The 24348-nt window shown below is 39.3% G+C and overlaps 1 pseudogene; it reads right to left on the bottom strand.

Annotated features, from left to right (window-relative positions):
• Positions 1–867: 867 nt before the first annotated feature.
• On the bottom strand, positions 868–2043 carry LOC109449719 (dynein axonemal assembly factor 10; annotated as a pseudogene).
• Positions 2044–24348: the final 22305 nt, after the last annotated feature.

The following is a 24348-nucleotide window of genomic DNA, read 5'->3' as shown; positions in this document are numbered from 1 at the left end:
CTTTAGTTTTAGAATTCAGATAGTTTCTTCTTCTTTTTTTTTTTTTTTGAAAAGCAGAAATTTATTCATTGTTTATAAAGTAAGAAATGGATCTTGGTAAATCATAGTCTTTCATTTTATGAGTTATACTTCTAAAAACAGTTACCCCTAGCTGGTCTGACCGTGCCACTTTGGAATTTTATAAAGTAATATTCTACACTGAAACTTAGTGACACTGAAATCTCTCAAAGTGTATTTGTGAAGGTTAATTGACAGCTGTTCTATGGCAAACTTTAAACCAAGTTAAGAGACCCTATCACAACACTCTAAACATTAAAATGCAACACAAGTGTTGTTATAAAATATAGAACTTTTGGGATGCAGACCGAATTTAAAACATGTTTAAATGTAGACAAGGATCAACTTTTAAGTAGAAATGGAGCGAAAGGAGCAGATCTGGCTCTGGAGACAGAGGTGCCCCATGTGCAGCAGCAGACCAGCGACCAGCCAGGTCACGGGAACTCACCACTGAGCACTGCACACCCAGAGCGAGGCTACCCTGCACGGTTGTGTCTGGAGCCTTTGTTCATCAGTACAATCCAACCTTGTTCAGTGAGGGTCTGAGGATCCAGAGACATAATTCTATGACTGTTCTGCTGGAAGGTTGCAAGATCTTCAGATCAAATTTTATGGAGTTTTGTAATAATCAGCACTCTTACCATTTGATCAAATAAACTACAGATGCAGAGACCTGTTTTATCTGGACTACAAGTCCAGACTGGAAATGGGCTGGGTAGATAACATGACATTCTGCGGAAGGCTGACGGAACCCTCCACTCCCATGTCTGCTCCCTCAGAATCTTTCTCTGACCTCTGAATAGCGTATTCCTACTTCCAGAGGTGAAGGCCGCCGGTACTCCGGCTGTCAGGTAGAGCTCCCTGTTTTGTGGTGGGTGTCGGACCTGCCGTACAGCAGACTTATGAGCATTTTTTTCTGAAACAGAAGCAAAACTTTTGATTGGATGCTATGTCCTCATGTCAAAAATATGAAACTCTTGTTCCAGAGACGTAGCTACCACCTTCTCCATACTTAACATCTCTGCTGTCAAATTCTAAGCTACCCCATTTGTAATGTTTGTCTCTGACAGCAACGACGTATTTCTGAGATTAAACAGCTTGGTATCCCTGTTGCCACAGCCAGCACAAGCAACACGCTCCTCTTGGTTATAAGCATAGCCAAATGCCACAGTCCGCTAGTCTCTTGTTTTCTCCTTGTACAGGTTCCATATTAGCAACAGGATCATCGCTTTGCCTTGGATCCCACACCTTCACAGCTCCATCTCAGCTGCCAGTCGCAGCTTCAGGGGCTCCTTCCCCGATCCCTAGCCCACCTATGCCATCTGTAGTAGTTATAATTTCTTTTTGTTCCTTTACAGAATACACTGGGATTTCTGGAGCTTCCAAATGACTGCGCATACATGAAGGTTTCCAGGAAAACATCCAGTAGCTGAATATCTCTCCTGTAAAGGTGTTACACCAAATGTTCCACCATGAATGTGTTTGGCCCTTTCAATTGCTAAACACTGTGTAGTTGAGGTCCTTCTGGATATGGGCGATGATATGAGGCTTTTCAAAGGCCAACATGGTCCAGCCGATTTCGCCTCCTCCAACTGGCACACTCAGGCCCTGACAAACACTGCAGATGGTGTCTTGATAAACCTTTCATTTTACAATACTATACATTCTTACAGAATAATGGAAAATAGTACATCCTTTTTTTTTTTTTTTAAAGCAAAACTAATGAGTAAAACCATAACTTGACTCATTACTCATCCATAATACAGATTCTGGTGAATATTACCATTCGCTACTACTACCTCCTTTTCTCTTTATGTTTTTAAGAAAAAATCATTTATTCAGTGAGATTTCAAGAAGTTGTATATTCAAGAAGTATTACTTGGCCTCCCCACTTTAAGTGGATGAAGTTTGCATATAGATTTCCAAAGAGTCAAGTTACGAATGTGAAGAGGTGACATGTGAACTAAGTTGGGAAGATGGACAGTAGCACCTGGATCTCTCTTCCTGGTAAGTAGGTATGTACACTTGCAAATGGTGCAGCTAACACTGCCCAAAGACACAGACACACAGCCTCTCAAAACCGACTGATCTGTCAACACATTTTGAAAGTAGCTTCTGTGATAATAGTAGAAACAAGGCAATGAACCCATTAGAAAATGCGTCCAATACAGAAGTCACTAAGTCACATATAACTATTTCAATTTAAATGAATTCAAATGCTGTAAAATTTAAATTTCAGTTCCTCAGTGGCACTACCCACATTTCAAGTGCTCGATAGTCACGTGTGGCCATAGTCACCATATTGGGCAGCAAGAATGTTTCTATTATCACAGAAAGTTCTGGTGGCCAGGGCTGCATTTAAAGCTACTGGTGGGACGTTTGGCACCATCTGAGGACTAAACTCAAATGGTTCTGAAACCAAGCAGATCTGATTCATTTGGTTAAGTTTAAAAGTTTTACTTTAATTTTGCTCAGGTTCAATCTGAGCAAATAGCCGTAATGGATGTGAACCACTCTAACCAGTATTTTCAAGTTGTACCAGTTTTTCCATTTGCAAGGCTACCTGCAAGTGGAAAGATTTGCAGTAGAGATCTAATGTTCCATAAATAAATGTATGAGTTTGTGTCCTAGTCTAGTCAAACCTGGTTGCGTTCTTCAGGGTTTCTTCTAGAAGCATACTGTGCGTTCGTACCACAGGGAGCTCTGCATCGTGCTTTTATTTCTAGTCCACAGAGATTATTTTCCGAGCCCAGCTATTTGTTTTGTACTTCACCATCTCATGTTTTATCCACCATTGCTAGGTGTTTGGAAGGGGATGGTGGTAGTGTGCAGAAAGATATGCGAAAGCATTAACTTATGACACCACTGGTGCAGAAGAGTTCACATAGCGTGCTGGAGACGGAGACTGTTACCTTTAGAAACTCCTGCAATGTGGCCTTTGGCTGATGGCTGGGAACATGGCTGTCAGAGCAGCCCCAGTAGTCAGTATTGAACTATCTGCTTGGTTTCAGAATTACTGTGCCTAGATTGTGCAAATATGATTTATGAGAAATATTTGTGTTCCTTATGGGAGTCTGGAATTTTGGTACGTAGTAGGTGGAGTGTACCTAGGTGACCAGACCCCAATATAACGTTGGGTGCTGAGTCTCTAATGAACTTCCTTGGGTAGAAACACGACACACGTGCTGCATTTTAGCTGCTGAGGGAAGAGTGTGCTCTGTATGACCCCTTGTGGGAGAGAGACAGCGTAGGAAAACCTGTATATAGACTCTTCCAGACTCTGCCTGCACATTCCCCCCTACGATCCAGCTATTTATCCTTACTACTCTGCTGTAATAAATCTTAGCTGTGAGTACAACTATATCTGAGTCTTGTGGATTTTTCTAGTGAATCTCCAAACACGGGGTACTCTTGGGGTCTCCTGACACACCATCTTTAACAGAATTTCTGTTGCTATGTTTCAAGGAATGATAAAAAGGTTTTCTTTGTGGGCAACTAAGACATCCCAGTGCTCAAAACGAGACAGACTGAAATTCCATACAGACTGCAAATATTTTCCTGAGAAGGCTAGAGGAGATGAAATAATATTGAAAATACATATCAAGGTGCCTAACACATAGTAGGATTTCAAATAATATTACTTAGAGAATTTCTCTTGCTTTTATTGTTTCCTCCCTAGTCCTGTTAGAATGCAATGTTTTCAAGTGGGTGGACTTATGACACATTGATGTCGCCTGCTTTCCTGCTGCTATTTACTTTGCTAGAAAGCACACAATATATTTCAAAGTTAGATCATTAACCAGGTTTGTTCTTTTGGCATCTGGTGTTTCAGGCAGTTTCAGTGTTTGCTCCAGTTTATTTCATCTTATGTTCTTACCAATTGATTCCCACTTGCTCTTTCTAAAAGGAGAATTATGAAACACACAGAGACATCATTTTATGGTTTCAAAGCCAGCAGGGTCAAGCAGAAGAGCTCACAATTGAAATGTAAAATGTGTGTTTTTTTTTCTTCTTTGCCAGCAAAAGAGAAGAGAAGAGGCCATGACCCGAACCACTGTTGATGGAGAAGGGTAGACATTGGGGCAATTACCAGCGCTTAGGTTTCAGGTCTGCGTTGGATGGGAGGGCACATACGGAAAGAAGTCATTCAAGACATTGCCTTTGCCTTACACTGGGCCCACTGACTTAAGTTTTTAGCTACTTTATCAACGAATATATAGAATAAATGTGGTCCATGTGTCAGGTCACTGGCAAACCAGTGATCACATTATAAGTGATAAGGTTAAGGACATGCAAGGTGATGCTCAGCCCTCAGAAAAGGATACTCTGGCTCCTAAATATGAAGTTACCAGGGGCCTATTTTCATTTCTACCACTTCACACTTTCATAAATCTGTCTCTTTTTTGAACTTGAGCCACATCTTCAGTAATGTTCCACTGAGTACTAATATCTCCGTATAACAGTCCCTTTGGTATGTTAAATTTAGTGTATCCAAAAATGAATTCAATTCATAGAACGTATCAGCTTTTAGAGAATCCCCCTGATGCACCAGTTGCCATGCTGAAGATGTCTGTATACACGACCTTATTTGATCTAGTTCCACATCCAAGATATCATGTGTGCCCCTGTAGAGACACTGGTCTTGGCAGCAAACATCTTTGGGGTAAGAGAGGCCTCAGTTAAGTGTCTTGGGATGTCCCTTCAGTGGTCCACTGCCTTTGCAGAGGTTGCATGGATACAAACAGTGACTATTACTTATCCTGCACCTTTGTGAAGCAGTCCCATGTAGGAAATGGGCGGCCTTCATCTCTGCCCCTCTGCCATCCCTGGACAAATTCTAAGTAACTTTCAGTCAGCAGGAACAATCACTCAGTCTAACTCTCCATTTCCAGGGTGGCTTCTTTGATGAATGACACAATTAGAAGAGGGTCAGAAATACTCAAACTCAGTGCTGCAGATTTCAAGCCCAGCAAACACCCAGAGGCCACCTCCTAAGTCTGAGGCTGTTTGTTTGATGCCCTTTGCTCCGTATCCATTTCTCCTACTGCTGTTTCTTCTGGCTTCTGCCTTATCTGTTGATCACACATTGACCTTTCTGATGCTAGACACTGCTAAGCCCTGTAGTGAACCTCAGATGTTATTATCCCTCCTCTGAATGCAAAGTTGTGAAATGTTCTATTTCAAAAAACATTCTCAAGGAATATATCTGGTTATCTACCACTTGCGCACACGTGCAGCACATCCATTCTTTCTCAATGTAGACCTGTATTTTCATGCTGTATGATCCACTGGCTCAAAGAAAAGAAGGGGGTAAATGGAGGTGCAGGAGAATTGAAAAAAAAAAAAGATGGTTACATGATTTGATGTAGTCCTGAGCATATTTACCATGAAATTTAAATTGTATATTTATAGGAACTGTAGAATTTTGACAAACCGTGAGTGATGTAGCCAGGGTTAGACAAAGCTGGAAGGAATGGCACAGGGTAACATTTGTGAAGCATCTACTACCGCTCAATTATTTCTTAGACTGTACCTGAGGATGTGTAGTGGGCGAGAGTAGTTAATCAAGCGGAGACTAGCACCTGAAATGTCCGTGAAAATAAGGGCCTAGTATTATAGAATAAGGTGATACTCGAGATTAGGGGGTCATTTGTTTTTTTTTTAAACAAGTGCTATATGAAATAACATTTCTAAATCAGTGGGATCTTTTGTCCTCAAATCAAATATTAGTAATAATTACAAAATAAATACTATGGGGAATATTCTTGACATACTCAGACTATAAGGATGGAGCCTAATTTCTGTCCTCTTTTCTTAGGGGCCCTGAGGAAATACCCCAGAACCCAGGGCTTCGTAGAACATAAAAGGACCGTATGACCTGGTGGAAAGAGAACAATTCTCGAGTCCTATGGGCTGGGAGTTTGAATCTCCATTCTAGTGACAACCTCTTGATCAATTTTCTCAACTTAAAACACGTAGGGGAAAATAGTATACTTTTCAAGAGATAGTTGTAAGAAGTGACTGTGATATGTAAAAGTGTGTCACACAGTAAGTATGTAAGAGATGTTAGTTTTCTTTCACCCTTCCTTCAATTAACGTCCCTCTTTCAGGTGAGAATAAAAAGGAAGAGATTTTATTCAAATTTAGAGATGATATTTGGGAATGAGGTTCTAAGTGTTGCCTTGGACCTCCTTCCACCTATGAAGACAGGTTTAGACAGTTTTCAATAAGTGTCTAGTATTATAGAATAATATTATATAGTATTATTAATATAGTAATAATATATTAATCATTACTATATTATAACTAATATATTAATATATAACAATTAATATATAATTAATATATAATAAACATTATTAATATATTAGTAATAATATATTAATATAGTAATAATATAGTAGTAATATATTATTAGTATAATATATATTAGTATAATATAGTAATAATAATATAGTATTATAGAATAGTACTAGGAGAGTTGGCCTAGAGAACATAAGAATGAGAGTTGGTCCAATTAGGCAAGAGGAAGCCGGGTGACAGGGAGAGAGAGCTAATGGAGACAGAGTTAAGTCTGGTGAAGGTCTCCTTCTCTTACTGGGTATGAAGGACAGTGTTAAGTGTCTGGGCTAAAAAGGGGACATCACAGATTGGGGCCCAAGGGAAGGGATCCTGATTAGATTGTAAATTGTAGATTTCCAATATAAATGTCACTACTCAGGATTGGATATCAAAGGGATACACCAATTGTATCACAGAATCACAGAACTTAGATGGGGAAACTGAGGCTGAGAGAGGTTAAGTGGGTAGCATTGAGTTCCTCAGTAAGTTCGTATCAGGATGACAGTCTGGTATTTTTCCTCTGTCATAGGTGGCCTTCTCCTCTAGACCTTCCTCTTATCCCCAGGTCATACTGCACATGATTCCATAGTTTCCTTTTGCAACCAGTTATACTGTTCATGACCTAGAATGTAATTCTCACATGAGAAATTCTGTTTTACATATATTGAAATCTCAGCAACTGAACATTTTTTTAAAAAGTCATTCTGTCTACAATAAACCTAAGTACCTCAGATGAATTAAATGCAATAACCCCTGACACACGAGGAGCACAATCCTATAGAGAAAAAGAGGCAGTTTTGATAAAGAGTAGAACCACATTTCAAACCCTTCACCAAAGAGGGGCCACCGCAGTCTCATCAAGAGTAGGAACATTAAAATACCTTGCTAATTTAGGTCTAATTCAGTTACAATCAAGAAATGCGTTCTGGCTAAGGCAAAAAAGTGCAGAGGCTTGTTAACGGTGTCATGAGCAATTTTGTAAGATGTTTGAAACAAAAAAAAAAAAGCCAAATGAAATAGAAGCATTGCTATAAGATTTAAAAACCGTGTGTTTTAGTCTGAGGAAGCAAACAATAAGACAGTCCCTGGAGAGAAGGAGGGGTTGGTGGCACATTGATAGATCTCCACCTTCTAACAGAGGTTATGGAGCTTTGGGGAGTGTGCTCACAAGAATAAAATTCAAAAGCAACTCATGCAGAAATCAGATACTGCTCTATTAAATTTGAGGGAAATGTAATTGTTACAAGGGCAAGAAAATTTAGGCTTGTATGACACATTTACGATCTCAGTGTGGATGGTCTGTAGTCTATGCCTGAAAACTAAATACCGACTAAAACGTGGCTTGGAGAGTGTACCATCGGCACAATGAAGGTTATTTGGATGGTTTTCATTGCCAGTGTCATCGAGCTATGATCATGTGATGACTCCATATCCCTCCTGTAGGAGTAGGTTCCCTTATGACCTGATCTATCTTCACAGGTAAGGGGCCCTGTTTCCTGGATGGTACTAGAAACCACTATCAATACTATTGTTGAGAACTCTTAAGAAGCAGACCATCCCTTTTATGTTTGCCATGTTCCATTTTCATTCATTGATTCAATAAGTATGTAGTGAATACCTACACCCTGTCAGGTACTGTGCTAATGCTGAGCAAAAAAAGAGGGAGCAAGACAGACACAGCCCCTGCCCAACAGAGATTAAGGTCTAGACCTTTACTGAAATTGAAGATACAAAGTTAAGCGGTGACTGCACAGTATAGGTGACATGGTAGAGGAAGTACAGGGTGCCGTGGAAGCGAATAAAAAGGGCTTGTAACCCAGACCAAAGATTGGGGAAGTCTTTATGTAGGAAGTGGTGTCTTACTCATTACTTGAAGTCTGAGTACCAGTGAGCTACTTAAGGGACAGTATTTGTCCCAGGAAGGGCCAACATGAGCAAAGATCTAGGAAAGCACAGCAAAATATTTTCTTGACAAATATGCAAAAAAAAATTTTTTTAAGATAAATTGTTGGTGAGTATGTGGGTGCATACTCTCAACCACTGCTGATAGGAATGTAAATTGGTGAATTTTTAGAAGGTAATTTGGCAACATTATGCCAAAAGTTTAAAGACATGTATGCATTGGATACTGTAATTTTATATATTTATTCTAAAGAAATAATGTAGATGTGTAAAAAGATAAAATATCGTAGGTCTAAGTTTTATAATAAAAATACCGTTGTCAAAACATCTCATGTTCTAGGTCAGGGGTTAATGAACTACAGCCAAACCATGGCAATGGCCTGCCACCCTCTTTGTTTGGTTTTTAACGTTTTAGTTGGAAATAACTGTGGATTCCCAGGAAGTTGCAAAGATAGTACAGAAAGGTCTTGTGTATCCTTCGCCTAATTTCCTGCACTGGTTACATCTTGCATAACTATATCGCACAATGTCAGACCAGGGAATTGACAGTCAACATGTGTGTAGATTCCTATAATCACAACCACAACTGAGATAAGAAACTATTCCATTATCACAAAGGTCTCCCTTGAGCTATCCTTTGATTGCCATACCCTTCCCTTCTTCCTCACCATTTCTGAACCCTGGCAACCGCTAACCTGTTTTTCATCTCTGTAATGTTGTCATTTTGGGAATGTTATGTAAGTGAAATAATATAGTATGTAAACTTTGGAAGAAATTTTTTTTCATACTTCATAATGTCCTTGAAATTCATCCAAGTTATACATGTATCAATTGTTCATTCCCTTTTAGTGCTGAGTAATATTTCAAGGTATGGATATATCCCGTTTTATTTAACCATTTACCTATTGAAGGACGTTATGGTTGTGTCTCATCTTTGGCTATTACAAATAAAACAGCTATGACCATTTGTATGTAGGTTTTTATGTGAATATAAATTTTCACTTCTCTGGGATAAATGCCTAGAAATGTGATTGCTGGGTCAGATGGTAAAAGTATGTTTAGCTTTCTAAGTAACCGTTGAGTGGCTGTACCATTTTACAATCCCCTAAACAATGTATAAGAGATCCAGTTTCTCTGCATCCTTACCAACATTTCTATTGTTATCGTTAGTTTTTTAATTTTAGCTGTTCTGATAGGTCCATAATAATATCTAATCATGCAAGTTCTTTGTCAGATAGTGGTTTGCATTACCACACAGTCTTGATTTCTGTAGCTATAAAATACATGTTAAAATTGGATAGAGTGATTTCTCCCACTTTCACTTTCTGTGAAAATTGTTTTAGCTCTTCTAGTTCTTTGCCCTTTCATATAAATTTTAGAATGATCTTGTCTGTATTTGCAAAAAACATTTTTCTGGGAAGGAATTTGATAGGAGTTGTATTATGTGTTGATATTAATATCATTACGATGTTGAGTCTTTTAGTCCATGAACACGATATGTCTGCTACCTGTTTTTGTAAATGGAGTTTTATTGGAACACAGCCATGCCCATTCTTTTACATATTGTCTATGGTTGCTTCCTTGCTATAACAGTAGAGTTGAATAGCTGTGACAAAGACTGTATGGCTCACAAACCCTAAAATATTTACTATTGGACTTTCACAGAAAAATTTGCCAGCCTCTGTATCAGATATATATTCACACTATATTGTTAAGTGGAAAAAGCATGTTACAAAACAGTATAAATGGTATAGCGCCACTTAATTTTATATATAAATTTTAATCACATTCATATATATCTATATCTATGTGAATAGATGATATAGATATAGATATAGATATAGATATCTACATGTAGTAAAATCACTGAAAGGATATAAAACAAAATTTTAATCTTGGTTCTTTCAGGACAGTAGTATTAACGGTGATTTGACATTTTTTTCTTTGTGGCTTTCTGCATCTTTCACTTTCTATCCTAGCTAGCTGAAAGGAATTTGTCAGGTTAAGGAAGGATTCTCTTTTCAAATCTCTCTCACCAATCTTATGAGACTTGTTCCTTTCAGGTAAAAAGAGACTTTCAACTCATAAAAGAAATGACAATCAATTGTTTGTGTTCGAGATAGTGAAGAATGCTTTTCCAATATGCCTTTTCAAAGCATAGATGGATTCTTGCAGGTCCATAGTTAAGCATACCCTTAGTCGATACGCACAGATAAGAAAATCCCATGGCTATTAAGAGTCTTATACCTTGGTTTCTTCTTGATAATAACAATTGACTGATCGACACTTGAGGCTTATTTACCAGTAACAGCATGCAAATACAACATGCCTGAACACCGAAGTGAGCAAATTGGTTGCTGCTGAATGACCATTTCCAATTATGGATATTGGCAAAATGAACAATTGCTTTTTTGTGTGGATCTAACCCTGTGTTACCTATTACTGCAGAGTGACAGGTTTTTTCCAGTTCTGATGGTGATCTACATAGATGTAAACAGATCAAATGGCAAATCACACCATGAGAAGCTAAGTTGTGGCATAGAACAATGATTATAACTATGCTTTTATCTGGAAAGGACTCTGATAGGGTCAGGAGAGACCAGAGAGGTGTTTGGAAGGGACATGGGTACCTAGCAGGTTAATAATCCACTTCACAAAGTCATCACAGTTCAAACGACCCCATTCTGTTTCTGGAGTGATTATTTCTTAAACCCTAAATTTGATTTTTAACTCTACTCTAAATCCACTGTGCAAGTACTCATCCATACGGTGTGAGTTAAAGTAAACTGACATTATTTTAATAACTCTAGGAATTATACATTAAAAGTTCCTTCATCATAACCACTGAAGAAAGTTCTTGTGGAGAAAAAATAGGAAATTCTAAAACGCTCTGATCCTGCTGAGAAACAGGCACCCACTTTCTCGAATGAAAACATGTTTATTACATAAAGGCTGCAGATGTTCAGAACAGCTTGTCATCCCTTTGTTTCTAGGTGATGCCCACACAGCCCTAAGAACAGCAGAGATCTGACAATTTTCTAATTAAACGTGATCAATATTGACAGCCAAACAACATCATCCTGGCCCTTGAGTAGGTTTTTGGGCCACAATTATCCTATTTATCTGTCTACATTGCTCATATTAACTGGGTCAATTGGCTGATCCAATCTCCACTTCTGTCCCAGTCTGAAGGAGAGAGGTTTAGGGACTTGCACAACAGCGGGAAATGAGTACAAGGTGTTCATGTGAGTATCCACTCTTTTAACAAATAAATGTTGACAACTGCTGACTTCTGCCGCTTGGTATATGGAGATTAGTCATGAATAAGGCATGGGTCCTTCTCTACAAGAAGCTTAGCAATGATCATATACAAGCAGGATGTGTAATCATGAAAGTATGATCTAAGGCAGATATGTCACAAGCGATATATAGATGCAATTCATAGGATGCAGACATTACTTCTACCTGCAGGGCCTCAGAAAGAGTTTTCAGAGGAAGTTACCTTGAGCAGGGACTTGAGGCAGGATGTAGGATAAGGCAAAGGCACACATCGGGAGGGCAGAGTAATAACTAGAATGAGCTCAAGAGAAGGGGAAGTTACTGTAGGATTTGGGGGCACCTTGGGGAACTCAAAGGCAGATATACAGCCAGGCCTCAGGAAGGAACTGGAATTAGGGTTGGGAAGCAGTCAGGAAGGAACCCAGGGGATTCTCCTCCTACTTCTGCTTCTATCTTTCTGCAGACTTGCTTTCTCTGCTTCTCCATTCACATGGCAGGCTATGGATACTCCCAGTTCTTTAATGGAAGGGTAGAGAATTGCCTTGCATTTTATGCACCATTGCCAGAGAGTGAAGTCACAAATGAACATGTCTTTCAGGGGAAGACGATCTGCAAGTTCCTAAACACAGGGAAATGATGTGCATGCGAGTCAGAGAGCCCCTAACGGGTACCCACTGTTCTGTGTATGGGGAGCTATAGAGCAGTGCAGCTGGAATGCAGGTTTGGAAGGGCAGCTGAGAAAGATAATGAAGGGCTTTGGGGAATAACTGGGAAGAGTAGTGATATGAAACGAACTATGCTCTGGGCAAATTATTAATAGTTTGACAGCACTGAGTATGACCACATGAAGTAATAGATTTCTTTTTGTCTCATTTTTGCATTTCTTGATCTCACTGCATTATATGCACTTTTGCAAGCCATTTTAACCTGTTTTGGAAACAAGATGCAAGATGGTATAATAATTGTCAATTAAAAATAAGAGTACGGTTGATACTGGGGTCCTAAAAATAAGACCTAGCCGGACAATCAGCTCTAATGCTTCTTTTGGAGCAAAAATTAATGTAAGACCCAGTATTGTATTATATTATAATATATTATATTATACCCAGTCTTATAGTAAAATAAGACCGAGCCTTATATTAATTTTTGATCCAAAACACGCATTAGAGCTGATTATCCGGCATGGTCTTATTTTCGGGGAAACATGGTAGGTGTTAAAAATGCGACTTAGAATTTGTGTTGTCCATTAATTTCCTTTGTGACCATTGCATGTCACTAAACCACTCCTGGGTCCAAGTTTTCTAGTTTAAAAAAAAAGTGAGGATTCAATTAGAACAAAAATGGCTCTTTTGTGCCCTTCATCCCACTTGCCCCTCCTTCCAGGCAGTGTGAGAGTTCTTGACTCTTTCCCTCTGAGCTTGGACTGGACATCAGAATCCTTCTCCACTCTTCAGGTAGCTCATAAATGCTAATCCACTGCAGGTGCTATTCGAGGCCAAAATACTTGCCGTCCCTTGACTGAAATTCTAAAGTGTTAGTTTTTCATAATATCACAGGATGCAGGTACAACTCTTTGTCCAACTCTTCATTTTATGGATGAGGAAACTGAGACTCAGAAAGAGTAAGTGACTGGCATAACATCACACAAATTAGTTAAGCTGTATCCCGAGGTCACATGACTCTTCCAATGACTTTAATGAAATAGTTGTCTCTGCTTTAATCCTTCTTCTACATGATCATTGAGCTTTGGTTTGGAATTGTTCTAGATATGTGCAATTGAATTTCTGAATTTTATATTTTCTAACAAACTGATGGGGCATAACTACTTGAGTTTACGTCTTCTGGTTAATGAAACCTGACATTCAATGGACCACCACTGATGTAGTGGAATTTAGCAATTAGGCAAAAGTGATTTTCTTAATATTGTGAAATGGGGACTTTAACCTGCTTCTGCATAAATGAATGTTTTCTATTTTGGTGGCGTGTAAAATAAAAAAAGACATTACCTTTTAGTGAGCATGACCTAGTTTGCTTTAGCAAAGCTGAGTATTTGGTGTTGGTTGCTCTTGTGTTATTTTCCTCTTCTTGCCTATGTGCCCTGATTTCTCAGTTGCTGTGGGAGTGTAGAATCAGAATCCTAGAGCTGAGAGGTTTTTCAAGAGGTCATCTGTTCTGTTTTTTGGAGTCCAGGGAATTGAACTTTTTAGTCAACCGAGGCAGGAACAACTGAACTTATGCTGAGTGAACTCAGTAGACACAGACAAGAGCAGGATCTTATATCCTCTTTTGGTACAGGTATTTGTTTTCATTTATAAACCCCCTTTCGGTGGCACTCATTGCATTGTGTTGAAGTTATTTGTTTGCCTGTTTATCTCTCCTTGGAGGCCCTTGAGGACAGGAATGTGTATCTACCTTCTCTTAAAACACTCAGCACATAGTAGGGGCTTGATAAAGGTCCATTTTTCAATGCATGATGCAGATGTTGCGTTCTATTTTGTTATAAAGCACAGTGGAAGGCTGTTTCCTTTTGTTTTGCCCCTTCAGAGGGGCTCATCCACAGTGCCCCTGCACAGGGACTAATACAAAATAACCAATCAGGAAATGTTTGTTGACTGATTAGATGAATAAAAGGTGACTTCTTACCACTGGAAAGTGTTAAACTGATACCTTCATTCTTGTGTTGTCCCTTATTTTCCCAGCTTGTATGGATGTATTTAAAATATCCCCCCATATAAAAGTGTTTATGTCCTGTTAAACTTAAAAATATTAGTCAAACTAGAAAGATATAATAAGCAAAGAATCCCAATTATATCATTGCTTCTCATGCTGGCGACTTTCCCTATATTGCCAATTAAATTTAACAAGCAATTTTGAGCACTTCTGTGTGCAGGGTATAAGGGGTGGGGAAGATATTTCATGATGTTCAGCAGAGGAGTCACTTGATCAAACACCCACACCCTGTGGCCCCTGCATGATGGCCAATCATTGTTGATTCTGTGACCATCAGCTTGTTTCCTGTCGTTGGGCAGTGAAGCTTCATGCTGGCTATTTGGTCAGACATCCTGGGTTTGAATCTTGACTGCTGCATCTAGTTACGTGAAGTTGAATGAGTTACTTCATCTCTCTGAGTCTCATTTTGTCTCTCAAATGGGCATAATTACACTTCAGAGGGTTGTTGGGAGGATTATATGAAGTAAAGCATTTAAACACTTACCACAGTGCCTGGCGCTCAGTTGTGTTCCTTATTTGTATAAAATTACTTCCTCTTCAATCTCCTCATACCCTACCCTGTCCTCAGGGCCTAGCTCTAATGCTGTTGCCTCTATGAAGATCTCTGATGCCAGCCAAACCAATCTTTCCCTTTTCAAATGTTCTCTGTGTCTATTTACCCTGCCTCACAATTACCCTCTTGTTACTACGCTATTCTCCAATGGCCTAGAGTACACAGTTTAGCACTTGCATATAAAGATGTTCAGTACCATACCACCTTTTTCATAATATAACTCTTCCCTGCATTTGTCTTTTCCCCAAATGAGGTTTAAGCAACATACGGAGTATTACGCAGCCATAAAGAAGAAAGAAATCTTACCATTTGCAACAACAAGGATGGACCTAGAGAACATTACATTAAGTGAAATAAGTCAGACAGAGAAAGACAAATACCATATGATCTCACTTATATGCGGAATATAAAGAAAATAATAAGTGAATGAACTAATCAGAGACAGTTTTGGAAACATGGAGGGAAAACTGAGGGTTGCTAGAGGGACAGGGGGGTGGGGATAAGGGGAAGGTGAGAGGTTTAGAAAATAGTCGGTAACCACAAGATGGCCATGGGGTTTTGAAAATTAATTTGGGGAACATCCAGAGGGATAGTGGATGGGGGGAGGAGGGTTCACACAGTGTGAGGGATATAAATGATAAACGTCTAAGTTTTGCTTTGTCGTGTGCACCTGAAACTAATAAAAAAAACAAAAACAAAAAAACACATATGGATAGGACTGTGTAAGGCTAAACACAAGATCTCAAAAGTATACTTTCTGACTTAAAAGACTAAAAAGGCCAGACCATGCCTTAACCTTTTCTTTCTCTCAAATTCTCTTCTTAACTCCAACTCTGGTCAAAGCTTTCAGTTAGCTGTCTGATTTAAATGAGCCCATTTTTTCTTTAAAAAGATTGGCCACTGTCAATTTCTGGGCATAAAACCCTGTGACAATCACTGGTTTGTGAAGATTTTTCTGTGCCAGATTCATCCGTTTCCTCACTCAAAACCCTAAGCATTCTGTACAGCTGTATGGAACTGGCATTTCTGTATTAGCGACATCACACCACCTTGGGAAATAGCCATGCCCAGGGTCTTTCTCCATTAATTCAAATGGTTCTAGGAAGATGGCCTCAAGGACTTGACAACCAATTGTTGGTCATGTAGGCCAGAGTTGCTTTTCACTGGGTTGGGGTGCGTGGTGGGTCTTCATCCCCTGCTTTATTCAATTCAGTTTCCTGGCCCTTGGCTAAAGGCTGAAGGTATCCCATTAAATTGTGAAGGGAATCATACACACAAATTCCGGACAATGGTTACTTTTTGGGGTGGGGGTTTGGAGAGAGAAGGGATATAGGGGAAGAATAACAGTGGGACTTTCAAATACAATACTAACATCTTTCTAACTTGGTAGTGTTTATTTGGATGTTGCTCGTATTGTTATTTTTTTATACTCTACATATAACACTTTTGTATGGCCACAACATAACTTTTTTAAAAATGGGAATTGAAAGCTTACTGAATAATATTCTTCCCCTTGCCATCTCATTCTGGCTTCCAGTTCCTCCATTCAAAATGCAAAGTCATTCAAGAATTCTAAAAATTAACATTGGAAGATCACCTGGTGATGTCCACCTTGTCAGCTTAGTCTGAAAACTCCCACTTCTTAGGAACCCACGTGCCTCTAGCACCACACTAAGGGACAAAGGGAAGTCAGCAGGGGGAGCCTGGGCTCATCACCTCTTTCAACCATATTTGATTCTGTTTTACATGCTGAGATTCTGCATAAGAAATGGTTAAAGAACCAGGAGGTTGTTTCCATGTCTTGTTTACGGTGGCCAAGACATGGAAACAATCAATATGTCCTTCTATAGATGAATGGATAAAGAAGTTGTGGTATATATACACAATGGAATACTATTCGGCAGTAAGAAAAGATGATATAGGAACATTTGTGACAACACGGATGGATCTTGAAAGTGTAATGCTGAGCGAAATAAATCAGACAGAAAAAGCAGAGGACCATGTAATTTCATTGATATGTGGTATATAAAACAAAAACAACAAAAGAACAAGACAAACAAAAACTCATAGACACAGACAATAGTTTAGTGGTTACCAGAGGATAAGGGGGGTGGTGGGTGGGAGATGAGGGTAAGGGGGATCAAATATATGGTGATGGAAGGAAAACTGACTCTGGGTGGTGAACACACAGTGGGATTTATAGATGATGTAATACAGAATTGTACACCTGAAATCTATTTAATTTTACTAACAATTGTCACCCCAATAAATTTAAAAAATAAATTAAAAAAAAAAAAGAACCAGGAGGGAGGTCAGAATAGATATTTTCTAATTTTTGAAGGATATCGAATGAAATTAGACTGATTGTTATGGCTTCAAAGGAAGAATGGGGATAAATGGTTAAAAGTTCTTGGGACCTAGGGTTTAGTTTGCTACAAGTGAGGTGACCATACATTGCAGCTTGCTTGAGGCAACCCAAGTTGATGCCTTTTGCCTGATATCCTGAGGTAATTACTAATAGCATTTCTTTTCACTCTATAAGTGTACCAGTTTGGATGATAAATTGAAAGGTCACACTACGAAGTGTGATCAGCAATTACAGTGAATGCTGCTGCTGAGTGCCATCCAATGGACAAGTAGGGATCTTGAATATGGGAAGCAGTGCGTTGAACCTCAGTAACAGTGTGTGACATGTTTCAACTTGTTTGGTGCAGTTAGTTGGGTGTGAGCTATGGTTGAGAGAAGGTGTGTTTTAAAGTGTGCCCTAAATCATCCTCCACTATGACAATACTCCATGTCACGCATTGCTTCTGGTATGGCAATTTCTGTCAAATAAAAACATAACGGTGTGTCCTCATCCACCTTATTCACCGGATATGGCACCTTCCCCAAATTCAAAATCATTCAGGACATCAAGGCAGCCAGGACAGTGCAACTAAAGACACTCACGAAAGAGGACTTGCAGAACTGCTTCAGAAAGTAGCAAGAACGGTGGGATAAGTGTGTGTGTGGGGGTGGGGGTCGGGGTGGGGTGGGGTGTTATTTGAGGGGGATTAATGGCAATGTGTCTTTTACTGTAATACATTTTTTAAAATTTAAATATTTGCTATGTTTGTTGATCACACCTCATAGTTATAGAGAACTAAATTTTTTCTAACAGCTATATCTAAGATTACAGAGGACTAGTTCCTGAAGTTGAAGCAAGAACTGAAATACATGAAGAGGACCAATTAGGGAGCTTTCTTGATCAGTTGTTTTCAAACGTTTTTTTAAAACAGAATTTTTCCTGGTTCTTTAACCATTTCTCCTGAGGCATAATTTATAGCTTTCTCACCCATTTGGTCCCCTCTGCTCTTGATATGTTTCAATTTTTATTTCCTGGAGTCAGGAGAAATAAAATATTTCAAGCATGGTCTACTCAGGGTGGATTGAAGGGATTTTCAGAATTATAGAATGTTTGTATTAGAAGAAAACAAAAGATCATGAAGCTCATCCCAGTAAGAATATGAATATGGTGAACTACTGTGGAGCACTTTTACAAGAATCACTAGGGGAGTTTCCTATGCATCTAAATTGCGAGGCCTGTTCTCAGAGGTTCCTACTAGGTTGCTCTGGGACAAAACCAAGGAAGCTGAATTTTAATAATATCTCCAATGATCCTGATGCTTGGGCATTTTGGGAAATCCCCAGCAAGCCCACTGGTTCCCAGATTGTAGGCCATGCCTCCTATGGCTGGGTGGGATACGTAAATATTTCAGTTATTCTAAATGCTGCCTTTTTCTTATCAAGTAACTATCACTTGTCTTTCTCATATTTAATATTCATCAAATCTATAGAACTATTGTAACTTATAAAATATGTTTTTAAAAGTTATCTAAAGCATAATAGCTATTTGTCTTTGTTTTCTCAACAAACAAGTACCACTGAGAATATAAACTTTATCATGTATATGTCTGATACCTTGCCTTCATTTATTATTGGATCTTTATACTCTAAAAGGGTGAGAACTTAGTATAATTTATTTAACTTTACAGAAAAGGCCACATAAACCAAATCTAGGTCATGGTCAGTGGTGTACTGGTAAATATTTAGTAAGTAGCTCTCTCTTTCTTGGGGGAAGGGGGAGGGGAATGGGGGAGTAGGCAGAAGGAGTAAAGAAAGCCCTAATTTGTAAAGTTTATTAATTTCTGTAGTGTAAAGGCTACCAACCTGAGTTTATTCAACATGGAATTGGGAAAAGATGCACACGATTTTCTGTTGTTGAGTAAGTGCGAGCTGGCTTTAGCAGACCACTGACTGGGCTAACTGAAAATCTAGTTCTCGTGATTCCTAAGCTTAGCGTTCTTTTCATTACTTGGCAGATAAAACTGCTTGTTAAGAAGCCCTTGTAGCACCCTGTTTATGGAATCAGGGGCTATTGTTTTGTGTATGAACTCCAGAGCCACAAATGTAAAACCATCCATATTTGAATTCTGTGGGCTTTTCTCTTGCCTCCATACCACCTTGTTTTGACCTCATTGTTGACATTTTGGGCTCTCCAAAAAGTTTCCATGAAAGACTTTGCCTTCCTCCTTAGCTTGTTTTTTTTTTTTTTTTTTTTCTTACAATCAAATTTATCTTCAGGGTAGTCCCTCACCAGGTCTGCACTTTGGTGAAGGCCAACTCACTTTTCGTGAATTTGGGGTTCTCAGATCTGGATTCTCAATGATTGTGTTGTGTCTTTGACAAGTATCATTATCATAGACTCTCAGTTTTCATCAGCTCTTCTTAATATAGTGCTTTCCCAAGTGGATTCTAAAAAAACAGTAGTCCTTAAAGATGTTCAGTGAAAAAAGGAATTCATGATTGAATATGGATGGGAAACGTGGCGTACTGCTATGTATTAATACTACAGCTGTTCCCTCCCTACCCTTGGAGAATCACAGTCCATATTCACAAATTAATGACTGACCAGTCTTGCAGTGAGAAAGATACTTTGGTTTGATCTAGCTTTTCTAAAATTTATTGAAACATGGACCCTGATTCTTATTTAAATCCCATGGAATCACTGATTCTTATTTAAATCCCATGGAGTACGCTTTGGGAAATACTGAACTAATAGCTGACAGCAGTATCTACCTTATGTCATTTCAAAATTCACATTCTATATTGGATTGCTCTTAATTTCCCATGTCGGAATGATGACCGCCGCCCCTCCCACCTCCCACCTTGTACCATTCGAATTACAGATTGCAAAAAGATTGAGGTATTCTGAGATATTGGCTCAACTCTTCAGGGTTCAATGGCTGGCTCTACTTTCCAGGGTCCCTCTTACTCTTCTCTTGGATGTCTTACCCTGCATAAGAGAAGGGAGTTTTTAATATAAGACACACTTTTTACATGGAAGGACACCAGATAATATTTCTGTTTGTTTTCTTTACTCATTTGTACTCGACTAGAATAGGTAGCATGACTTGGTAGTGGTGAATGAGGATAAAGAAGTATGGATGGGAGGGAGTAGGACAACAGCGGACCTTGACAGGCAGAGGATTTGATTGATTGATTGATTGATTGATTGATTGATTGATTTATAAATTTTTACTGGGGGAATATTGAGGTACAGTGTTTTTCCAGGACCCATCAGCTCTATGTCAAGTCATTGTTTTTCAATCTAGTTGTGGGGTACAGCTCAGCTCCAAGTCAAGTTGCTGTTTTCAATCTACTTGTGGAGGGCCAGCTCACTGGCCCATGTGGGAATCGAACCAGAGACCTTGGTGTTCTGAGCACTGTGCTCTAACCACTGAGCAAACTGGCTGCCCCCAAGACAGAGGAATTTAAATGTGAAGATGTTAAGAAACAAGAAATGGAACAGCTTCCCTTTTACTTCTGTTCTTGAGCATCTCCTTTAAGGACAAGAAGTAGTGCCTTCGTTGAAACAACTCCTTTATAATGCATTTGTTTCTTTTCCTTAGATAAGGACATGGCTTTGCATCTGAGCAGCAAGGCCTAATGTGACCCCGGTGGTTTCTGTAAATCTCTTCCTGCTAGGTATTACATTCTTGCACTGGTAACCCTTGACTTCTTTATGTCTTTGTCTTGTGGTGCCCCTGTGCTTGATTCGTTGTAACTGTGCTATCTAGTATTCAGCCTTGGCTCCGATGGTAATACTCATGAATTTCCTCATTGAACAGAATGATATCCTTGGAGAATCAAACTGGCCCAAAAGGAACAATAAGGTTACTAGTATTTTTTTCGTGAGTGCCCAATGGAATTATAGCATTGCTGAGAATTTTTCTCTGAGGAGGCTTTTTGTATCTGGGGAATATCTGTTCTGCGATTGATTAAATCTGTATCTGCAGGGAATAGAAATAGTTTACCACCCATCATGGCTCTGAGGATATTTACCTGTTTCAAGAGCCAGTTTTGGGAATTTTTTAATGCTGCCTTTATTCATTGCCTCAGTTTCCCATATCTGCCTGGAAGAACTGTGTCCTGACATGAACACCCTACAGCCCACCTCCTGGCTATTTTGATAATTGCGAGCCTTCTGATTCTAATTCCCAAAGTTTCTCCAGTCAAATTGCATTCCTTTCTGTTTGCCTTGCAATAGAGTCATTACACATTCACTTTTTATGGGACTTCCTGGGGATTTGCTCTTTCCTTCAAACCTGATAGCAGGTGTCAAGATAACTAATTCTTTATAAGAAGCCACTTAATTTGGACAGTAAATTTTGAAACTTTCTTAATTTTTTTATTCCCTTGAGACTTAGCTGTTTCTAGGAGCCCCCAGTGAACTTTAAGGGGCGACTATTACAAACTTTTGAGTCTGGTACTCCCTAGTGCCTAGCTGAGCTGAGTACACAGGTGTACTCAGTGTAATGAGCACACAGGTGTTTCACGTAGGTTTTAATCCTTCCCATCTTTTCCCTGTCTGCCTTTTAACCCTGGTCCTATATTAACAGCTGGTATTCCCCCCACACTGCATCTGCAGGCAGACCGGTGGCTCAGTCGGAAAGGTCTGTTTCTGGTAAGGGCTCAAGTTCCCTTTCAGTTTATACTGTGCCGGCTGATTGTGGCTGTCTCCCTGATACTTTGATCTCTGACTTTGTTACTTGGTACTCCTTATTTTGTTTGGGCTTCCTGGTTTTTGACCATTTGACGTTTTCTCTGGTTTATGAACTATTTTCTCTAAGCCCATTGCCGGGCATACCATCTGACTTGTAAACTTCGTACAATTTCAGATGAATGATGCTCATGTCATTCCTGATCCACGTGACACTCTCCTAGCTGGGCGGCACCCCTTAACCTAGGGAAAAGGAAGTTTTGAAATGTTATTTAGAACCGAGGATCCTTAGTTCTTCATTTATTGCCAGCCCAGGGTCAGGGGATGAGGCTGTCAAGATACCCTGGTAATGCAGTTCACTCTACAGCTAAAGGCGCCAGGGCTCAGCTAGTGGAGAGAAGGCTGGAGCCGTGTGAGGTTCCACTCCACACAGCTGTTGATGTTGCTGCCCGAAGGAGTTCAAGTAGGATTCTAACACACTACCAGGCATCCATCTGCAAATTCAGTTCTATGTGTAAACTCAGGGTTTGGTGTCTTGTGAACACTACAAGTAGTCGTTTTCTTCTGTCTGTTGGGGGCGGGAAGTTGAGCCATACAGCCACACCTTGTATAATTGAGCTTCACAAATATTGCATTCTTTTACGGATTGAGGAAAAGACCCTCTACCAGCAAAAAGATTAGGACTCGCTCTATTGTGGTGGTTCAGAACTGCTCCCGCAGTATCTCCAAGGTATGTGTGTACGTGATTCCCCTCTGATAGTCTGCAGATATGCCTTTATGGTGTTGTACAAGGGTCTAGCCTGTCTTATGACTGACATGGTTGTTAGGCTCGAATGGAGTTGTCCTTAACTAGCTAAAGGGGAAGAAGATTGGCTTTCCTTTTGTGAGCCTTTATGTTCCATTGTTTCACTGTTTTTCTGCTTAACATCTTTAATTCGTCAATTTTAGGATAGGGCCATCTGCTGTCATTCTGTAATTTTTTTTCGACTTGAATGATTTTTATAGGCTCCTTTGTGACTGGTTATAAATAATCACCTGTTTGGCATGTGGGGTGTGTGTAAATCTGGAGCTTATCCTTTGATGTATGGATGCTGGGCAATGAGGGGCACATTTTCGGCGTTGAGTGATAGCCTTGGTGCTGCGATAGAGGAAGGATTTGGGTCCATCTGGAAGCAATTAAATTGCTCATTGGCAGATGCTGTACATCACACGATAAAGAACCCAAGACAAGATGTGAATATAAGAGGAGACTCTCATTGGAAACATCAAATACTCCTCCTCTGACTTCCTTCAGAGGTTCTTTGCATTACAGGGCAACGAGAAAAGGGAGAGAAGCTAAATTGGTAGTGGATTACTACAGACATTTCTTTCAATCAAAGTTCTTGTTTATTGAGATAATTGTAGATTTACATGCAACTGTAAAAAATACTACAGAGAGATTCCTGATACACTTTTCTTAGTATCCCCGAGCAGTAACGTTTCCCGAATTATAGTATAACATCACAATCAAGATATGGACATTGATACAATTTACCAGGCTTTAGATTTCCCCAGTTTCCCTTGTAGTCCTTTGTGTCTATCTGTGTCTCTGTGTATTAAATTCTATACAATTTTATCACTTGTGCAGGTTTGTGTATCTACCACTACAGTGGAGATACTGAACAATTCCAACACTATAGTTATTGCTCGTGTTGCCCTTTTATAGCCCCACTCGCTTCCTCCTGTCCTTATTTCCTACCCCCTCCCCATCCCAAACCTTTGGCAGCTACTATTAATCTGTCTTCCATTTCTAAAATTGTCACTTCAAAAATGTCATACAAGTGGAATCATACAGTATGTAGCCTTTGAATTGGCTTTTTTTTTTTTAATGTCTACTTCCCTAGAGATTCATCCAGTGTTTGTGTATATCAGTAGCTCATTCTTTTGGTTGCTGAATAGTATTCCATGGTGTGTGTGTACCACAGTTTATTTAACCATTCATCCCTTGCAGGACATTTGGGCTGATTCCTGTTTTGGGCTATTACAAGTAAAGCTGCTATGAATATATTCATGTGTAGATTTTTTTTGAGGGGGTATGAATGCTTTTATTTCTCTGGGCAAATTCTCAGAAGTGCCTTTGTTGGGCCCTGTAGCAGTTCTATGTTTAGTTTTTAAGAAACTGCCAAACATTTTTCCAGAATGACTGTACCATTTTATATTCCTACTGCATCCTTGCTGGCATTTGGTGGTGCTGGCATTTGGTGGTGCTATATTTTATTGTAGCCATTCTGAGAGCTGTGTAGTGCTACATCATTATGAGTTAGTTTGCATTTAAATAATGACTAATAATAAATATCTTTTCATGTGCTTCTTTGCTATCTGCATGTCTTTTTCAGTGTGATATCTCTTCATGTCTTTTGCACATTTTCTGATTGAATTGTTTTTTTCACTGTTGAGTTTTGAG

The sequence above is a fragment of the Rhinolophus sinicus genome, linkage group LG04 (assembly GCF_036562045.2).
Source record: "Rhinolophus sinicus isolate RSC01 linkage group LG04, ASM3656204v1, whole genome shotgun sequence".
Lineage (NCBI taxonomy): Eukaryota > Metazoa > Chordata > Mammalia > Chiroptera > Rhinolophidae > Rhinolophus > Rhinolophus sinicus.
This window is presented reverse-complemented; position numbering and strand designations above follow the sequence as displayed.